Below are 21,318 nucleotides of genomic sequence, written 5' to 3'. Positions count from 1 at the left end.
TGTCAGGGACAATGGATAGCAAGTTCTTAGGTCTGTTCCCAGACTGAACAAAGACTGGGCTTCCAGATATCTATTGGAGTGAAAGAGCAATAATATTTCTTTTGTCCATAGTTTTCTCCAGCTGATGTCTTGGATCCCAGATAGCAATCTTGTGGCCATTATTGAGTGACAGGGAGTAATGTCTGGGTGATAATCGTCTTTGCTGCACCTTCAGCTCAAGGTGTTGGAGGAAATTCCAGAAATGTTGACTCTGCCCAGAGGTTGGGCAGAGGTTGAAATAGTTTGTGGAAGTTTGCCTATAGATATAATATTACAGTAGAGTCTCACTAATCCAAGCCTCGCTTATCCAAGCCTCTGGATAATCCAAGCCATTTTTGTAGTCAATGTTTCCAATATATCGTGATATTTTGGTGCTAAATTCGTAAATACAGTAATTACAACATAACATTACTGCATATTGAACTACTTTTTCTGTCAAATGTGTTGTATAACATGAAGTTTTGGTGCTTAATTTGTAAAATCATAACCTAATTTGATGTTTAATAGGCTTTTCCTTGATCAGTCCTTATAATCCAAGATATTCGCTTATCCAAGCTTCTGCCGGCCCGTTTAGCTTGGATTAGTGAGACTCTACTGTATATGGAAATATAATATAATATAACTAGCTTTGCCCGGCCACGTGTTGCTGTGGCTTATGGGAATCCTTTGTTGACCAGGTGGAATAGCAGTAAATAGCCTTGCAGTCTCAAAGCCTGGCCGTTTTCTGGAGTAACTGGAGCTGTTTATTGTATGAAAATAGAGGCATGGATGAGAGGTTGTGCTGCCAAGTTTAGTGTTTCTGGGATGTGTAGTTTTCTTGTTTTGTCCTAGGCCGAAATTTCATTACTCTTTTATATATATGGATATTAATATAATATAATATAATATAATATAATATAATATAATATAATATAATATACAGTAGAGTCTCACTTATCCAACATAAACGGGCTGGCAGAATGTTGAATAAGCGAATATGTTGGATAATAAGGAGGGGTTAAGGAAAAGCCTATTAAACATCAAATTAGGTTATGATTTTACAAATTAAGCACCAAAATATCATGTTTTACAACAAATTTGACAGAAAAAGTAGTTCAATACGAAATAATGCTATGTATTACTGTATTTATGAATTTAGCACCAAAATATCATGATATATATATGTTATACAACAAATTTGACAGAAAAAGTAGTTCAATATGCAGTAATGTTATGTTGTAATTACTCTATTTACAAATTTAGCACCAAAATATCACGATGTATTGAAAACATTGACTACAAAAATGCGCTGGATAATCCAAAATGTTGGATAAGCAAGTATTGGATAAGTGAGACTCCAGTGGAAATATTACTTTTAATTTAAAAAAGAGGATGAGAAAGATGAGGGAAATTTTTTTTAAGAGACATGCTATTAACAGCAGCTAGATTACTAATTGCAAAATATTGGAAAGGAGAAATGAAAATACAAATTAATGAATGGTATCAAGAAGTTTGGAAAATGGCACTGAATGACAAGCTAACATCAAATTTAAAAGTAAAGAAGGGATTATGGGAAAAATGATTTCAAAAATATTTGGAGAAAATTTGTAGAAAAATTATTGGAAAAAGAAGACAGGAATTTACCTCCAAATGAAGAATTGAACTTTTGGTGGGACTTCAGAAGAAGAGATGGCTCTGGAGAAGGGGAGCACAGGGGTGAATGTAAATAAAAGGGGAAAATGTATAGAATCTGTATATATAAAAGAGTGATGGCATCATGGCGACCCACAAAACAACAAAACTACAGGCCCTCCAACCTCGAAATTTGACAACACAACCCATCATCCACGCCTCTAGGTTGATACAACAAAAAGAAAAGAAAAATAAAGTCCTAATTAGAGAGAGAGGAATAATTGCTTTTATCCAATTGCTGCCAGTTAGAAGGCTAAGCTCCTCCAACTTGGTCTCCTAGCAACCCAATAAAAAATAATAAAAAACACAAAAAATTAATACAATAAAATACTATAATAACAGAAAATAACTAAAAATAATACAAGAAAATAATAAAATATAATAAATAAAAATATAACTTACAATAAAATTAATAAAAAATGCAAATAAAGTCAAATAAAAATTACACAACAATTTTTAACCAATACCACCACCACTTTGCCACAGCAACGCGTGGCCGGGCACAGCTAGTATGTTTATATAACTGTAACTTTTTTCTCAAATAATAATAACAATAAAAATTAATTTGAAAAAAAAAGTTGAGTCAAGTGCAAAAATAGGCGAAAAATGACTTCTTGGGAATGTGGCCTGCTTCTGGCCCATGGAGAAGTGGGAGAGGATTCATGCAAAAGGAAGGACGATGTTATAATTCATTTCAGTGGTTCTCAACCTGTGGGTGCCCAGGTGTTTTGCCTACAACTCCCAGAAATCCCAGCCAGTTTTCCAGTTGTTCAGGGAGTTAAAGGCCAAAACATCTGGGGACCCACAGGTTGAGAACCACTGCCCTAGGAAAACTATAAATCCTTTTTTATTTGGGGTGAGGATGTCATGTTTGGCAACAAAATCCACTGCTGAAGAGTACTGCTTGCTACAAAAAGTTATGTTTGCGCTGTTAAAAGAGCTAATTTTCAAGGATTCCTAACTTGCATTTGCAAGTTACAATAATAGGCGCATAAAAAAACCTGCTATCATACCATTTTGCCATGCCTTTGATTTTTAAAAGAGGAAATTAATTGTAAGTAATGAGTTATTTGAAGTAGTTACTTCCAAGCGCTGGTTCAGAGGCACACGAGAAAAAGGTTAAGGAGTAAATGGAGTTTCTGTATCAGTAAGAGATAAAGGTAACAAGCACAAAGGGAATGTAATTAACTGAACAGAATTATACATTTGGAGCCGGCTTCCTTGGGCAAAACTCCTAACAATAGATAAATGGACTGCAGAATGTAAGCACAAACTGATAAAGTTGTTCGGAGATAATATGAAGAAATCACCCTTCCTATTCCTCCCCCTCCCTCTCTCGTGCTTGCTTTTGTCTCCTGAATAGATATGTTTTCCAAGGAAACAAGGCAGGCAATTTATAATTATTGATATTCTGTACAAATGGGGCCAAGCGTGTTATGTGTGCATGAAGATATGCTGGCTGTGGCTGATTTGTTGTGCTGGGGATATTTGATCTTGGCAAAAGATTCGGAGAACTCCCCAGAAAGATGGAGGCAGATAGGGAGGCACGGAATTGCATGAATCGTTGAATACCAGGGCTTCACTCACACTAGTTCGATATTCCTCTTTAGCTGCCATGGCAACATCTTATCACATCCCGGGTCTTGTAGCTGGTGAGACATTAGAACTTTCTAGATAGGAATGGCAAATGTCCTTCCTTCAACCTACCTCTGACCATGCAGATGCTTTCTTTTCCAACCACAGATAGGAATCCTATCAATGCTTCCACACGTGGAATAAGGCTGGAAAGGAAAGGAGGAGATTTCAAGAAAGTGATCTTACATTAGCAAAATGCATGCTGTAAATCAGTGGTTCCCAAACAAGATATACGAGGGTTGAATGAAAAGTAATGCCTCCGCCTTCGTAATTCCTCAACAGATGGCAGTCCTGGTCTGCGGCAGGTACTGGCTTGTTCAGTAGACTCTCCTCTGCAGTTCCATTTGGCAGGAAGCCTTAGCATTGAAAGGTTGTGTTGTTAAAATGCGAAGTATGGAACCCTGCGCAGATGGGGAAGCCTTAGCATTGAACGGTTGTGTTGTTAAAGTGAGAAGTATGGAACCCTGCGCAGATGGGGAAGCCTTAGCATTGAACGGTTGTGTTGTTAAAGTGCCAAGTATGGAACCCTGCACAGACGGGAAAGCCTTAGCATTGAACGGTTGTGTTGTTAAAGTGCCAAGTATGGAACCCTGCACAGACGGGGAAGCCTTAGCATTGAACGGTTGTGTTGTTAAAGTGCCAAGTATGGAACCCTGCACAGACGGGAAAGCCTTAGCATTGAACGGTTGTGTTGTTAAAGTGAGAAGTATGGAACCCTGCGCAGACGGGGAAGCCTTAGCATAGAACGGTTGTGTTGTTAAAGTGCCAAGTATGGAACCCTGCACAGACGGGAAAGCCTTAGCATTGAACGGTTGTGTTGTTAAAGTGCGAAGTATGGAACCCTGGCAGACGGTCAGTCAATGCGACTTAAGCAACATGCAGTCATTGAATTCTTCACAGCAGAAGGTGTCACCCCAAAGGAGATTCCTCAGAGAATGCAAGCTGTTTATGGGGATTGTGTTGATGTGAGTCCTGTGCATCGTTGGGCGAGTAAGTTTAAAGATGTTGAGGTGGGAACATCTGGCTTGAGTGACAAAGAGTTGGATGTCCTGTGACAGCAACCACCGAGTTTCACAAGCAAAAGTTGGACAGATTGATTCAAGACAATCATTATATGACTCAGAGCAAAATTTCAAGCAGAATCAGCATTTCACAAGAACGTGTGAGTCACATTATTGCTTTGCTTGGCTATCGGAAGATCTGTGCACGATGGGGACTGCGAGACGCCGGTTGCAGAAACAGAGTGTCGACTTCTTCTGTGTTGACTTCAGAAAAACATCGTTGGCAGAAATGTATCCTATTATCTGGTGATTATGTGGAAAAGTGAATAGTGGTAGTTAAAGAGCACATTCTAAGGATTATTTCTGCTTTTGATTTATTAAAATATTCCCATCCAAACCCAAGTAACGAAGGTGGAGGCATTACTTTTCATTCAACCCTCATATATGCTGGATTTTGTATTATTATTATTATTATTATTATTATTATTATTGTATGACACAGCAAACAAGATAGATACGCTGGATTTCGTATCACAAAACCACAACTCGAACACTTCCCAAGTGTCTAGGACGGTGTGATGTATTTTCAGATGATGCGCGCAGATCCCAGTAGGGTGGCCTTTTGCAGTTGGCAGATGGTGATTTTGTCAATGTCTATTGTTTCCAAATGCCGACTGAGATCTTTTGGCACGGCACCCAGTGTGCCCATCACCACCGGGACCACCTGCACTGGTTTCTGCCAGAGTCTTTGAAGTTCAATCTTGAGGTCCTGATAGCGGCTGAGTTTTTCCTGTTGTTTTTCGTCAATGCGACTGTCACCTGGGATGGCAACATCAATGATCCAAACCTTTTTCTTTTCCACAACTGTGATGTCTGGTGTGTTGTGTTCCAGAATCATTATTATTATTATTTTATTATGACACAGCAAACAAGATAGATATGCTGAAATCCAGCATTATTATTATTATTATTATTATTATTATTATTATTATTATTATTATTATTATTAAAAAACTGATTCCTACATGGTGAGGAATCTCTCTTTCCTACATGAGGAGGAATCTCTCTTTTTTCAACTAGATATATTAATAATCTTCAATTCTGAAAAATGAAACTGAATGTAGCTATATGGGAAGGCAAATGAGAACAACTGCTTCTCCCAACTGCTTCTGTGGGCTCCAAATAATGTTTTCCATTTCAGAAAATCAGTCTGAAAATTGTTGCTGTGCTTCAGGTCATTGTTCTTGGATGCCAAATCTGTATTTCCATATGCTCAACTGCAGTTTTAAGTCATTGCAATGGTTAAAATGCGGGGACTAAAGGAATAATTGTGATGGACAATGCCTTCATGTTTATCCTCCTCCATACTTAACAGTCACTTTGAGTGCATTACTACAAACAAAACCACCTCTAGAAGTCCAACCATGGGGTTGGGCAGTTCATGGTGGATCAAGGGCAACATAAAAGTTGTATTTTTTGTTTGATAAATATGACATGTAATAACCTGAATCCATATGAAATGTGAAAGAGATCTCCGGTATTGACAAAAAACATCTTTTGTCTTAAACATCTTTTGTTGGAAATTATGTTTTGAGAGAAATCAGTCTGGAAAGCTTCCAGAACCAATTCTCAGACCTGTCATAGACCTGTCATAGACCTGTCAAAGACAGAATCTCTGTTAATGCAACCACTCACCATCTCATAGTCAAAGGCAGTCCATAGTCATACACCAAACAGTCCAACAAGGGCAAAGCAAACAAATAGTCCCGAGTTCTTTCCAAGGGTCAAAGCCAAGTAATATCACCAAATCAAGTCAAAGTCCAAAAACATAGTCCAGTCACCAAAGTCAAAGTTCCACCCAAGAGTCCGCCAACAGAGTCAATCTGTAGCAGTTCCACAACGTTGCTCCCAGCAAACAACCAACCCCAGCTCCAGCTATTGATGCCACTTTTCCAAATGCTCTCCCCTGGAATGCTTAACTCCAGGTCCCACAACGTTGCTCCCAGCAAACAAACAACCCCAGCTCCAGCTATTGATGCCACTTTTCCAAATGCTCTCCCCTGGAATGCTTAACTCCAGGTCCCACAACGTTGCTCCCAGCAAACAAACAACCCCAGCTCCAGCTATTGATGCCACTTTTCCAAATGCTCTCCCCTGGAATGCTTAACTCCGGGTCTCACAACGTTGCTCCCAGAAAACAACCAACCCCAGCTCCAGCTATTGATGCCACTTTTCCAAATGCTCTCCCCTGGAATGCTTAACTCCGGGTCTCACAACGTTGCTCCCAGAAAACAACCAACCCCAGCTCCAGCTATTGATGCCACTTTTCCAAGTGCTCTCCCCTGGAATGCTTAACTCCAGGTCCCACAACGTTGCTCCCAGCAAACAAACAACTCCGGGTCCCGCTCCGCAGGGGTAGATTCCTCAGTGTTAGCCTGCTACTCTCTGCTTGGCCCTGACTCGGATGCTGGGTGAAGCAGCCCTTCATCCTCACCACTTGCCCTGAAAAGACCAAGCATAAAAAGTGGTACATTCAGGGACCCTGGTGACCTTTAATACATCTTTATCTTATTTTTATTTTATTTTATATTTTGCACATTATTCTTCCTACCACAAACTGCTGGCCTACTGAAAATTGCCTGGTTGTTCATTCGTCTCGCCTCTCGCCTCAGGTAAAGCAGGGCATGCATTATTTACTAACCTTCACTCCTTTAAAATTCCAACTTAACAAATTACAACTGTGCTGGGAAAGCAGGTGGGCTCACGAAAGGCAACTTGCTGCGGCACCATTTTTGCTGACCACCATATCAAATGCTGGTGTTCCTATGAAAATCGACGCATTTCCAGCCCCGCTGTATATCCAGCGAGAGATGCTGGAGATGAACATGCGTAGGCGAATGGGAAACATAATTGTGTTCTGCTCTCTCTGGTGCTGGGAGTGAAATCTACACCCTGATATGATTTGCATTATTGTTAAAGTGTTTGGTTGATGCAAATAAGAGGTGAGATGTAATATTCCGGATATGGCGTTGCCCAGAGCAAAGTCTGAGCCCCGTGACAAGCAGCCCCCAAAGCTGTCATGTTATTTGTGTTCTGCTTGCAGAACAGGATATGAAAAAGCAGCGGCTGACAGAATTCCCGAGCATGAGAAGTAATCCAGGGTGAAGGAAACGTAATAGGAGGGGGAGTTGAATATGGACGTAAAGAAAATACAACTGTGCACCAAAAGCAATGCATTGTATAGAGTGCGGATGTGCCTTTTGCTTATGTCTTGCAAATCCGCTGCCTGATGAAAGAACGGAAAATTGTTCTTTTCTCTCAAATGGCTCCCTTTTCGTCTTCTGGATGCCTCATCATTCTTCGTGCACTAACTTACTAATCAAAGGAGACAGCACACAAATAATGCTTCCAAATAAATTTAAATACAGTAGAGTTTCACTTATCCAACGTAAACGGGCCAGCAGAACGTTGGATAAGCGTATATGTTGGATAATAAGGAGAGATTAAGGAAAAGCCTATTAAACATCAAATTAGGTTATGATTTTACAAATTAAGCACCAAAACATCATGTTAGACAACAAATTTAACAGAAAAAGTAGTTCAATACACAGTAATGCTATGTAGTAATGACTGTATTTACAAATTTAGCACCAAAATATCACGATGTATTGAAAACATTGACTACAAAAATGCGTTGGATAATCCAGAACGTTGGATAAGCGAGTGTTGGATAAGTGAGACTCTACTGTAGTACCATATATACTCAAGTATAAGCTGACTCGAATATAAGCCGAGGCACCTAATTTTACTACAAAAAAACCTGGGAAAACATTGACTCCAGTATAAGCCGAGAGTGGTAAATTTCAGAAATAAAAATAGATACCAATAAAATTACATTAATTGAGGCATCAGTAGGTTAAATGTTTTTGAATATTTACATAAAGCTCAAATTTAAGATAAGACTCTCCAACTCTGATCAAACCATTATTCTCATCTTCTTCAATCTAAATGTGCTTATGTTTCCTTTAAATAATAATAGAGTAAAATAATACATGCAATAATAATAATAATAATAATAATAATAATAATAATAATAATAATAATAATAAATACAGGAAAATAATACATATAGTAATAAACAGAGTAAAATAATAAATATAATAATAATAAATATAATCCCAGCCAACTGCAAAAGGCCACCCTACTGGGATCTGCGCACATCATCCGAAAATACATCACACAGTCCTAGACACTTGGGAAGTGTTCGACTTGAGATTTTGTGATAGGAAATCCAGCATATCTATCTTGTTTGCTGTGTCATAATAAAATAATAATAATAATAATAATAATAATAATAATAATAATAATAATAATACCTACCTGAACATGTTATGCTACAGCACAGTGGGTCGCGATACTGTGACATTGGCCTCTTCCCATTTGGGACTCAAGGAGACTAATAATAATAATAATAATAATAATAATAATAATAATAATAATAATAATAATAATATTACCTACCAACAGTATGTTGTGATACTATGACATTGGCCTCTTCCCATTTGGGACTCAAGGAGACTGATAATAATAATAATAATAATAATAATAATAATAATAATAATAATAATAATAATAATAATATCACCTACCCAAACATGTTATGCTACAACACAGTGTGTCGTGATACTATGACATTGGCCTCTTCCCATTTGGGACTCAAGGAGACTGATAATAATAATAATAATAATAATAATAATAATAATAATAATAATAATAATAATGATAATATCACCTACTCGAACATATTATGCTACAGCACAGTGTGTCGTGATACTATGACATTGGCCTCTTCCCATTTGGGACTCAAGGAGACTAATAATAATAATAATAATAATAATAATGATAATATCACCTACTCGAACATATTATGCTACAGCACAGTGGGTCGTGATACTATGACATTGGCCTCTTCCCATTTGGGACTCAAGGAGACTAATAATAATAATAATAATAATAATAATAATAATAATAATAATAATATCACCTACCCGAACATGTTATGCTACAACACAGTGTGTCGTGATACTATGACATTGGCCTCTTCCCATTTGAGCCCAGCAAAAACACCTCCCTGTCTGCAACACTATGTATCCCAGGAGGTGAGACAAATTATCTGCCAAAGAACCCTTATAAATAGCTGGCGTAGCTTTTCATAAAACTCTGAGGATCGTGAGCCACGAATACACTGTAGAATTGCAGCACCAGATTGCTGTTTTATTGTATTACCATTGTACGTTGGGAGCTGACAATTCCAATGATTCGATCAACTCCTTTATTGGAATCCCAGCTAAGCTGACTCAGCTTTTTGTCTTCCTGGGGGTGATAAATGGAAGTTCGTTTTGGAGAATGTACCGGGGACAGATTTTTTTCATGATGCACTTTATTTCAAGGGGGGGGGGGGGCGGGAGAGAGAATTGTAATAATATTCCCTTGCAATATTCCCTTGGACACGCTGTGATCTGTGGATAGACATAACCCCTAAAGTAAAATCTAAATAAACTCTGCAGAGCTTCTAAAGCAGTGGTTCTCAACCCGTGGGTCCCCAGATGTTTGACCTTCAACTCCCAGAAGTTCTAAATATTATATAAATTATAATATTTTTATAATATAATATTTTTATTATATAATATATATATTATAACTGGTGCATGTTATTGTTTATTTATGTATTGTACATTGTTATTGTTTTGCACAGTCTGCATTTTGGGTCATTGGCTGATTTTTCGATCTTGGCCCGAATGGCCTTTGTCCTGATGTCTTGCTCCTGGGCTGCAAGGATCAGGCCTTCTGTCTCCTTCTTCAGGGTCCCATTCGTGAGCCAGAGCCAGGTCTTCTATTATTATTATTATTATTATTATTATTATTATTATTATTATTAATGGCCTTTGTCCTGATGTCTTGCTCCTGGGCTGCAAGGATCAGGCCTTCTGTCTCCTTCTTCAGGGTCCCATTCGTGAGCCAGAGCCAGGTCTTCTATTATTATTATTATTATTATTATTATTATTATTATTATTATTAATGGCCTTTGTCCTGATGTCTTGCTCCTGGGCTGCAAGGATCAGGCCTTCTGTCTCCTTCTTCAGGGTCCCATTCGTGAGCCAGAGCCAGGTCTTCTATTATTATTATTATTATTATTATTATTATTATTATTATTATTATTATTATTAATGGCCTTTGGCCTGATCCATTACTGCGTATTGAACTACTTTTTCTGTCAAATTTGTTGTCTAACATGATGTTTTGGTGCTTAATTTGTAAAATCATAACCTAATTTGATGTTTAATAGGCTTTTCCTTAATCTCTCCTTATTATCCAAGATATTCGCTTATCCAAGCTTCTGCCGGCCCGTTTAGCTTGGATAAGTGAGACTCTACTGTACTAAAAATAGCCAGGTTTCAAGGCTTGGTTATTATTGGGATGCACATGCCGTAAGGTATAATAATTCCAACCTTTTTTTCCCTTTTCTTATTCATTTCCGCCGGCTTTGAAGCCTATCTCTCAACGTAAGTCATGGAGTCATATTCCTGCCAGCTTAATATCCTATCAATAGGCCTATTAAGATTTAGTTACATTTTCTGCAGAGCATTCTTAGCATATAATCACAGCACATATCTTAATAGCTCCGTAGGGAAATATTGGCAAATATTGGGAAACTCACGTGTGTTCGGCATTACCGTTTGAGACGATGGCAGGATTTTGTACGTCTTGTTTGAGTGTTATGGCATCTTAAAATGCACATTAATGGTGACCGGGGGAAACGGTGGATATGGGTTTCTCATTTTATTGATCACTTTTCTACCTTTTATTATTATTGCTTTTGTAATTTACTTCTTGCATTCCTGGCATTCTTCTAGAAGGGCTCTCTCATGAGCAGATCCGTCCAAATTTTGGAAGAAATTAAAAAATGAATACTGAAGTGGGAATAAACTCTCTTCCACCCCATAAATATCGGAAACCTTATTTTGCCTCCTGGTCTCCCAGACTGTGAAGATCTCTGCCGTAATTGCATAAATGGTCTGCTGAGATTCACTGCTCATTGCTCACGTGTCACAACAACTACTACCCTGATTGAATAAGTCAAGACTTCCAGGAGCCCAAAGTGGTTTTCCTGCCTTTGAATGAGACCCTATAATGACATATTTCCTTTATGGCTGCATCGTTATTGGCTTCTATTTTTAAAATCAGTTTTCTAATTCCATAAATTTTTATTAATAGTAAATTTAAAAATAAAAATAAAAAAATAAATAAAAATACATGGAAAGTGGGAGAACAATAGGGGTGGAGAAAAAGAAAGAAAAATGAAGAAAAAAAATGAAAGAAAAAACAAGGAGAAAAAAAAGGGGTGTGTGGGAGGGGTTGACTTCCATCTATTCCTTGGTGTTTGTATTGTGCCTTTCTGTATTTTAGTATTTTATAGTCCAAACCGTCTTCTTCCCCTTTGTCTCTAAGCTTTTCTTGTTGTTCTTACCATTTCAAATTATAAGCTCCATTTTAAGTTGATTAAAATATTATTTTACCGTGTCCCAGTTTGTTTGTTTTTTCAGTAGACCTTGGTTCAGAGAGCGCCAGTAAGTTAATTTATCGATATTAATTATTTCTAAGACTTTATTTTGCCATTCTTCTATTTTTGGTATTTCTTTTGACCTCCACTTCTTCGCATATGTTATTCTGGCTGCTATCATAAGGTGGTTAAATAGAATCTCTTTATCTTTGTCTTTATCCAGATCCAACATTCCTAGCAAGAAATATTCTGGCTCCTTTTTAATGTTAGTCTTTAATATTTTTTGTATTTCTCTGTGTATATCTTTCCAAAATTTTATAGCTTTTGGGCAGGTCCACCATGTATGAAAAAAGTACCTACCTGTTGTTCACATTTCCAACATTTGTTGGAGGCATTTTTGTAAAATTTTGAAATTTTTTGTGGTGTAATATACCATCTATATATCATTTTATACCAATTCTCTCTTAAGTCGAATTCATATCAGTTTTCCATAGGGTTCCATATCTGAATCTCTTTTCCAATTTTCATGGTGAAGGGGGAATCTCAGGGTGAGAGCTATATTTTCTGTTGCTAGACATTTTTTAAGAAAAAGAATGCTTTGAACAACTTTAGATTGTAAGACAATTTATCACAAAAAGGAGTTCTGGCACAGGAGGCGATGAGACAGAAAATCCAGTCTCATTAGAGTAAAAAACAAAGTTTATTTTCACATAGCTATGAGAAGGCGGGACAGCCGTCCACCCCAAAAGGTTTGTACTTGCAAATGGCTGCCACAAAGCATGGCGTCGTAAACAAAGAATATATATCTCGGCTTATCTAAACTTGACCAATTACTGAGGGTCTTCTTCACCTCCACACCTCTTGCACAAGTTGTGTCTATGATCTCACTTGTTGATCTCAAGCTAGCATTTAATAATAATAATAATAATTGCACAGACAGACTACGAACAGAGGCACAACTATGTGGCCCAAATGATTCATGGGAACTTATGCCTTAATTACTACCTCCCAGTAGTAAAGAACTGGTGGGATCACAAACCTGCAAAAGTATTGGAAAATGAGCACGCAAAGATACTGTGGGACTTCTGAATCCAGACTGACAAAGTTCTGGAACACAACACACCAGACATCACAGTTGTGGAAAAGAACAAGGTTTGGATCATTGATGTTACCATCCCAGGTGACAGTCGCATTGACGAAAAACAACAGGAAAAACTCAGCCACTATCAGGACCTCAAGATTGAACTTCAAAGACTCTGGCAGAAACCAGTGCAGGTGGTCCCGGTGGTGATGGGCACACTGGGTGCCGTGCCAAAAGATCTCAGCCGGCATTTGGAAACAATAGACATTGACAAAATTACGATCTGCCAACTGCAAAAGGACACCCTGCTGGGATCTGCAGCATCATCCGAAAATACATCACACAGTCCTAGACACTTGGGAAGTGTTCGACTAGGGATTTTGTGAAACGAAATCCAGCATATCTATCTTGTTTGATGTGTCATGCAATAAAATAATAATAATAAAACTTTATTTATATACCGCCCTATCTCCCCGAGGGGACCAAAAGAGTTGCAAATACAAGGCTGTAAGAAACAAATCCATGGAAACAATAGACATAAGGCAGAGTCCTTTCAATAGACACCAAAGTCCCAGAAACGAGGTTACATCCAACCCATAAAATAACACAGGAAAGCAGTCTTGATTCTTGATACAAGCGAGAAAATTGCATTGATGAAGATTTTCCTCTCAGCCGACAGCTTTAATAGCATAACATGAAGGCATTCCTTCGCCCTTTGACCTCCCTCTTATTTGCTATTCTGTGCAACCCCCAAAATTCCAGACGAATAGCTCGATCCAGAGATGCAGCCCATCGTCAAGGCCACAGGTCTCGTTAGTGTCATCAGGCTGAGGCTGGGAGCTGCTCTCCCTTCCTGCTTCTTGCACCTGAGAACCATCATCATTAACAACGTCATTCTCTCTCGTGGGAAAGCCTCCCTGCTCTTCATTTTCCACAGCAACGACACCCTGCACCTGAATCCCATAATTCCCATCAGAGTCATCTTGAAATTCATCCTGAACCTGAATCCCATCATCTTGAAACTGCATCCCAGAATCCTCATCAGAGTCACAAAAAAGCTGAGTCACAACATAAAGAATGGTTTGTGTTTGGAAGCACACAGCCTTTTATTTATGACACAGTAAGATTCCCACTCCCCGTCCCCTAAACAAATCCCTTTTTATTATTTTAAAACTAGAATAATGATAAAAGCACATTCAACTGAGATGTTGTTGACATTTTGCAACGGATAGCAGCCAGCAATAAGAACCACCACAACAGCAAAAAAATAAAAGATTATCACATAATCAAATTCTGATTGTAGAAGGTCTGATTATATAATATTTGAGTCAAGCAGATTGGATAATTTTCCAATTAGAAGTCCTCATTGCGTCCAAACTGCGGAATATCGGTAAGTATAGAGCTGTCTGTTAAAGAGGCTGGAGCTTGTTATGCTTCATTTGAATTAACATCAGCTTTGGATTAATTTGCATTAGGAACAAAATAACACCATCTTCTCAGGGGGAAGAGAAGGAGAAGAAGATAATGTATGTAGGCACTTCCATGTGTTTGCCATACACTCGTTCCTAATCTGTTAGCATTCATTTAGCATCTATAATATGATCTCTGGAAAGAACCTTTGTTCTGGTAGGGAAATTGATCTAAAATGCTGAAATGTTATACAGATGAAATGAAGCGGGAAGAGGGAGGAAAAGAACCGGATAAAGCAATTAATTCTCCAAACTCAAAGGGATTTGCGGAGATCGCTTTAATATATCTTATCTCCCACTTTTCCTTTTAATTGGCAGCATTTCAGATAATGAATTCTAGTCAATACCATGTTTTCAGAGGCAAGAAAAGAAGAACAATCTTTATAGATATTATTTAACTTACCGAGTTGCGATTGAGCAGTTGGTACCTCCAAAAGTGGGATCAAACAGTGATTCGGTTTGAATTAAGTTTGCAAGTGATTCTTTTAAAATTAAATTATTGTTTTAATTAAATTCAAAATTGAACGGTGCAAAATAGTTTCCACTGTTTCACAGTGTTTGGCTTCAGTTCTAGACTTTTCGCTTTAGAAGTCTATAGGGTTACTAGCTGTGCCCGGCCACGCGTTGCTGTGGCAAAGTGGTGGTGGTATTGGTTAAAAATTGTTGTGTAATTTTTATTTGACCTTATTTGTATTTTTTTAATTAATTTTATTGTAAGTTATCTTTTTATTTATTATATTTTATTATTTTCTTGTATTATTTTTAGTTATTTTCTGTTATTATAGTATTTTATTGTATTAATTTCTAGTGTTTTAAATTATTTTTATTGGGTTGCTAGGAGACCAAGTTGGAGGAGCTTAGCCTTCTAACTGGCAGCAATTGGATAAAAGCAATTATTCCTCTCCCTCTAATTAGGACTTTATTTTTCTTTTCTTTTTGTTGTATCAACCTAGAGCCGTGGATGATGGGTTGTGCTGTCAAATTTCGAGGTTGGGGGGCCTGTAGTTTTGTTGTTTTGTGGGTCGCTGTGATGCCATCACTCTTTTATATATATAGATTGGATATCTTTATTCCTAAAGATAGGAATAAGTCTCCACAGCCTTGATGATTTGCTTCTTCCCAGATTTGATCAATATGGTCTTTTTAGGAACCTCTAGGTCTTCCAGAGCTACTTTGTGGCCAAGTTCTGTGGACCATCGCTCTGTGCAGGAGGACCGGAGATTTCTAGAGAGAACATCGCCAGGGATCTGAACATTCTTCAGCCCAACCTTATGGTCAACTGGAAGTCCTTCTCCCTGGGAAAAACACAATCTAATGTTATTTTATTCATAGTTTTTCCACTTTCATGGTAGTTCTGCATTCCTAACCCTAGTGAATGTGGAGGGCTGATTGTGTAGAGATACCATTGTATCTATCAGACTTTTCTAACATGGATATTGTAATTAAAAAACAAGATTGGAAGAGTTGAGTCAATGAACTTAGTTTAGTAGTCCATACTTCATTACAAATCTCCACCAACTTAGTTTCACAATGTTGTCATCTAAGTTAGACTGAAAAATAATATACCTTGTCCAAAGTCCAACAACCAGTGAACTTCATAACGCAACATCTACCAAGTTCCATTCAATGCTCTACCAAAATACTGGCTGGATCGATATAATGCAGTTCAAGCTGCATTGAACACCACTGTAGACCAAGTCATTCTGACATCACAATCTGGTGTCTATCACTTTGTTGTGACCAAATATGAAACTATATTTCAGGTCTGTCTCTACATGCAAAGAACTCTCTATCCCCTTCTGTGAGTTGATATTAACACATGGAGCATCCATGAATGCACAGAAGTGAACACATGGCACATCCATGTACTTACTTTACTTAGGCGATCCCTCGTAGTTCGAGGAGGATTATCTTCCATCTTTGGTGTCTTGGGGGTTGTCCGTAGGTGGCTGAAGAGACTTATTCTTGATCCGCATGTTCTCCCGCAGTGAGGACATCGATTTCCAGGTGGAAGGCGGTCCCGGTCGGGGTTGGCTTGATGTGCCTTCCTCTTGGCACATTTCTCCCTTAAGCCCTCCGTTCGTGCCTCTTTGAACTCCGCAGCACTGCTGGTCACAGCTGACCTCCAATCAGAGCGCTCAAGGACCAGGGCTTCCCAGTTCTCAGTGTCTATGCCACAGTTTTTAAGGTTGGCTTTAAGCCCATCTTTAAATCTCTTTTGCTGCCCACCAACATTACATTTCCCATTCTTGAGTTCAGAGTAGAGTAACTGCTTTGGGAGATGGTGATCTTTGGGCATTCGGACAACGTGGCCAGTCCAGCGGAGTTGATGGCGTAGGAGCATCGCTTCAGTGCTGGTAGTCTTTGCTTCTTCTTCCAGCATGCTGACGTTTGTCCGCCTGTCTTCCCAAGAGATTTGCAGGATTTTTCTGAGGCAACGCTGATAGAAACGCTCCAGGAGTTGAGTGGACGTCTATAGACAGTCCACGTTTCGCAGGCGTAAAGCAGGGTTGGGAGGACAATGGCTTTGTAAACAAGCACCTTGGTATCTCTACAGATGTCTCGATCATCAAACACTCTCTGCTTCATTTGGAAAAATGCTGCACTCGCAGAGCTCAGGCGGTGTTGTATTTCAGTGTTGATGTTGACTTTTGTGGAGCAGGGTTGGGAGGGGAATGGCTTTATAAACAAGCACCTTGGTATCTCTACAGATGTCCCGATCATCAAACACTCTCTGCTTCATTCGGGAAAATGCTGCGCTCACACAGCTCAGGCAGTGTTGTATTTTAGTGTTGATGTTGACTTTTGTGGAGCAGGGTTGGGAGGGGAATGGCTTTATAAACAAGCACCTTGGTATCTCTACAGATGTCCCGATCATCAAACACTCTCTGCTTCATTCGGGAAAATGCTGCGCTCACACAGCTGAGGCAGTGTTGTATTTTAGTGTTGATGTTAACTTTTGTGGAGCAGGGTTGGAAGGACAATGGCTTTGTAAACAAGCACCTTCGTATCTCTACGGATGTCCTGGTCATCAAACACTCTCTGCTTCATTCGGAAAAATGCTGTGCTCGCAGAGCTCAGGCGGTGTTGTATTTCAGTGTCGATGTTGACTTTTGGGAAGAGGTGAACACTTGGAAATGAACCATGGATTATCCCGAACTCCTGGAAGAGAAGACAGAAAACTTTCCACCCAATAGGCTCCACAAATTATGGCCCTTGGGCTAGATGTGGCCCTCTAAGGCCATTTTCCCGGGCCCTGCCCTAAATGTTAGACTTAGGATTGCCCTGAATTTGAAACATCTTGAAGGCACACAACAACAGCAATCCTAATTAGTTTGACTGTCTCATCAGCCAAAAACAGGCCCACACTTCCAATATTTTTTTTCAAACTATAGTGCAGCCCCTGCAACAGCCTGATATAGTCCTTGTCCTAAAAGGTTTGAGGACCCCTGCTCTGAAAGCACACCCAAAAAAGCAGGAAAGGTTGTTGGAATGATGTAATTTACTCTGAGATTTTTTTTAAATGCATAGAATTCTGAAATAAAGCAACACTGAGAAGAATGAAGTATGTCAAGGATCCGTTTTAGCAACAATTACTCCAACCTTAAGGATGTGGGAGGAAAAGACTATGCCTGGCTCATGAGCTGATACATCATTATAGAAGAGATGTCTTTTTTTTTTTTTTAAATTGTCCTTAAAAGCTGTTTGAAACTGACACCGGAATCCATTTTATTGAAACCCGCAATTCGGAAATGGGTTTGCAGCTTTGGACGACGGCATTTTATTGCTTGCTCGCTAATCGGGTTATGCAGAATGCCTACAAAAGGATGGCACTCTCTCCTTCCTCTGAATGCTCAAGTGCCAGTTTAGTTTCTAAAAGTGGTGTAATTATTCTACAGAAAATGCCCAAGTGCCCGTTTTTTTGGCTCTGACTCTACTGTAGCAAGCGATTGCAGCTTTCGGAGATTCGGGTCTGAGCTTTTCACCGTTAGATTGTTCTCCCAAATGGAGAACTTTCCCTCATTTAATGATGAGATCTTTGTAATAGGCCGGGCTGGGATAACTGAAATGAAGAGAGAACTGAGTCCTCAGAAGTCCTCTGAGTCTGAGAATTATTGCTTCCATAATGTACCATCCTGTGTCTCTGGATGGGCTTTGAAACAATAACAACAACAAAAAAAATCAGTGCATTATTATATTGCCAAGGAGAGATCCGGCAACAAGGGAGAAGCTTAAAGTTGCTGAGCAAAGACAGCCAAAAAATAATAAAAATGAGTGGCTATTGTGTACAGCCTCGTGGAGGACATTGAAAGAGCCCTTTTGTGGAGGACGAATTGACCAAGGAAATGTATATAGAAAAGTGTATCTTTCTATATACAAGGGTTGAATGAAAAGTAGTGCCTCCACCTTCGTAACTCACCAACAGACGGCCGTCCTGGTCTGCAGCTTGCTCAGGAGACTCTCCTCTTAGTTCCATTTGGCAGGAAGCCTTAGCATTGAACGGTTGTGTTGTTAAAGTGCGAAGTATGGAACCCTGCGCAGACGGTCGCTCAATGCAACTTAAGTAACGTGCAGTCATTGAATTCTTGACCTTTACCTGTTTGGACCTCTGAAAGACTACCTACGTGGTTTCAAATTCAGTGACTTGAATGACCTTAAAACAGTATTAAAATCATGGAGCACGAAGCAAGACCCTGAATATTTCCAAAATACTTTAAATCCCTGAGTGAAACAATAGCACAAATGTATACAAATTGATGGTAACAATGTTGAATTGTTATCCAACATATTCGCTTATCCAACATTCTGCCAGCCCGTTTATGTTGGATAAGTGAGACCCTACTGTATTTATAAAAGTGAAAATATGGATGGATAGATGGATGTACCACAAAAGCTCCTACTAGGGTTGTCCAAAATCGTTTTGATTCTTATATCGGAATTATTTCAGATTGTTCTCGCTTTTTTAATCGAGTTCCGAGACGTTGTCCCTGGGCGCAACCAGCAATGTAATTTGAACCATCGTTGGCCCATTCTCTAAATGTGTCTTAATGTTTCGTTAAGGTCTACACAAGTAGAAGAGGGACTTTCACAGTGATAAGAACCCAACTGAACAGGAAATAAGACTTTCAAACCAGGAACAGGTTTCTTCAAATATTGAAAAATAGTGTATTATAAAAAGTTATGAAAATTCACCAAAAATCATAGGAGACAGGAAACGTTCTGCAATTTGTTGAGCAAAGAGTGTTGAATGTGATCTCCCACTGTACCAAATTTGATGAGGATAGCTCAAGAAATGAGGGTGAGGGAGCCCTGTAAAAGTCTCCCCCAGTTTCCTTTTTTTTTGGTGATTGCGCATGCGCGTCCGCCATTTTAGAAACATTTAGAATCATTACGATTTTTCAGAAATATCTGAAATTTTTGGGTGAAAAATTCGGAAATACTTTCTATATCGAAGTGCCGGCACCCCCTACTTTAGAAACGAGAATTGAAACATTTTTTCCATCGATCGGACATGCCTAGCTCCTACGTTGCTTCATGGATCTGGCCCAAACTGGCTATAAAATATTCCCTGTTTTATGCTAAGATGGTTATTTCAATGGTTGCATCCTATGGAAACCCGAGATTTGTAGTTTGGTGAGTGCTAAACCCAGAATTTTCTCGAATGTAACCATGGAAGCTAAAATGAGATAAAATGTACAGGATGACCCTATTGACTGGTCATCTAATTCCTGCTGCGATCAAGTTTAGTTTGAAGTGCTTTATTGACTCCAATTGGCTATCGAAATTAGTCGTTAAGAGGAAAGGAAAGAAAGCCTCATCTGGAATCAGCTAATGAATAATTACAAATTTAATCACTCTGCTTTGGCAATTTTTTCCCTTCTACCGTTTAATCAGTTCTCAGATACCAAAATGGAAGTTGACAGGGCTCCAAGAAATTAAGCCCACGAGGACTCCTCTTTGATAGACACTTAATCCGGGTGATTTACATTAAAATATAGAACTTCTCCGACTTTCTGTCATGCTACGAAGGCAGCTCAGAGAAAGTATTACTCTTTTTTTTTTTTCAATTGAGCTCCCGATTGAATTACCTGGAATGGCATCCTTTGAAGGATTCTGATCCTGTATATTGGCAATTGTATTCCTTCAATCAAATCCACCTCTTTCTTCTCCAATCTCCTTTTTTATCATTCAGATAACTAATACTGTATTGGTTTATATATAATCTTTTATATACTGTGATCCAGTGTGTTGGATGTTTCCCTGGGCTAAAATTCCAAGGAGGAGTTTTAGCTTTTTGAGGTAACGTGGCGAAACAAGTACGTTCGGCTATTGGATCCTAGGTCTATAGTACACAGAATCATCGCTGGGTTTTACTCTGAACTTTAAAGGAGTTATTTTTAAAAGTGTGGTAGCTTATAGAGTTGTGCGCAGAATTCATGTCTACAGTTTCTATCGTGTCTTTCATTTCTTCAGAAGCACGAAACAGGAAGTCCCCTCCCCGCACAAAAATCAGCTTGACATGAAAGCAAGCTGGAGCCTGCTTTTGTCTGCAGCCGAACACTTCTTAGAACTTGCCTCCTTGCCTTGGAAAGAGAGCGCATGTGTGGTGTGCAGGCCAGCTCATTTGTTCATTTCTAATTCCAAAACGTAATGTACTTTCTGGATAACCCTCGTACTTTGGCCATATTAGGAGAAGATATGAGTCATTCCAAAGGACAGTCATGCTTTATTCAAGGGGAGAAGGACTTGTGCTCCTAGTGTTGGCTTCTCCAATGTCAAGTGAGTTATGGACTCCCGCTGGAGTTATTTTTGACCGTCTCTGTTTCCCCTGCCCTTAAATGTTGTTTGTGGTAAAAGCAG

Source organism: Anolis carolinensis, unplaced genomic scaffold, assembly GCF_035594765.1.
Source record: "Anolis carolinensis isolate JA03-04 unplaced genomic scaffold, rAnoCar3.1.pri scaffold_12, whole genome shotgun sequence".
In the NCBI taxonomy this organism is placed as follows: Eukaryota; Metazoa; Chordata; class Lepidosauria; order Squamata; family Dactyloidae; genus Anolis; species Anolis carolinensis.
Note: the sequence above shows the minus strand (reverse complement) of the source record.